Source organism: Pseudophryne corroboree, chromosome 1, assembly GCF_028390025.1.
Source record: "Pseudophryne corroboree isolate aPseCor3 chromosome 1, aPseCor3.hap2, whole genome shotgun sequence".
Taxonomy (NCBI): Eukaryota; Metazoa; Chordata; class Amphibia; order Anura; family Myobatrachidae; genus Pseudophryne; species Pseudophryne corroboree.
Window position 1 is genome coordinate 1,061,276,889 of NC_086444.1, and position 1,048 is coordinate 1,061,277,936.

Here is a 1,048-nt window from a genome sequence, read left to right on the forward strand (position 1 = left end):
GCTATGTGTATCAGAGAGGTGAGGAAGGGAGACATTGTCCCAGAAAGCCAGTTTAGTGGCAACATTGATTGTATCCTGGGGATATAGGGCCGAGTAAAATTGGAGTAAGACATTTAAAATATCTTAAATTCTAAACCATCATAAACCAACTTCCCCTCAGCATCACACAAAGCCAAAAAGGCAGAGCTGGATCTATCTCCTTGCAGTAACTGAGAGAGAAGTTTGCCATTCTTATCTCCATGATAATGAAAAAAAATAGGATTTTAATACCTACCGGTAAATCCTTTTCTCCTAGTCCATAGAGGATGCTGGGGACTCCAAAAAGGACCATGGGGTATAGACGGGATCCGCAGGAGCTTGGGCACACTATAAAGACTTAAACTGGGTGTGAACTGGCTCCTCCCTCTATGCCCCTCCTCCAGACCTCAGTTATAGGAACTGTGCCCAGGAGAGACTGATATTTCGAGGAAAGGATTTATGTTTAAACAAAGGGCGAGAAACATACCAGCCCACACCACAACATACCGTACAACTGGAGTAGTATAAAACCAGATAACCATTTGCATTAACAACAGCAACAAGCTGAATAAACTAATACACAACCCATGTGTAAACAAATACAACCAGTAATACTACAACTGCAAGTAACAGTCCGCACTGGGATGGGCGCCCAGCATCCTCTACGGACTAGGAGAAAAGGATTTACAGGTAGGTATTAAAATCCTATTTTCTCTTACGTCCTAGAGGATGCTGGGGACTCCAAAAGGACCATGGGGTCTATACCAAAGCTCCAGACCGGGCGGGAGAGTGCGGACGACTCTGCAGCACCGATTGAGCAAACATGAGGTCCTCATCAGCCAGGGTATCAAACTTGTAAAACTTAGCAAATGTGTTTGAACCCGACCACGTAGCTGCTCGGCAAAGCTGAAGCGCCGCGACCCCTCGGGCAGCCGCCCAAGAAGAGCCCACCTTCCTAGTAGAATGAACCTTTACCGACTTCGGCAACGGTAGCCCAGCCGAAGAATGAGCTTGCTGAATCGTATTACAA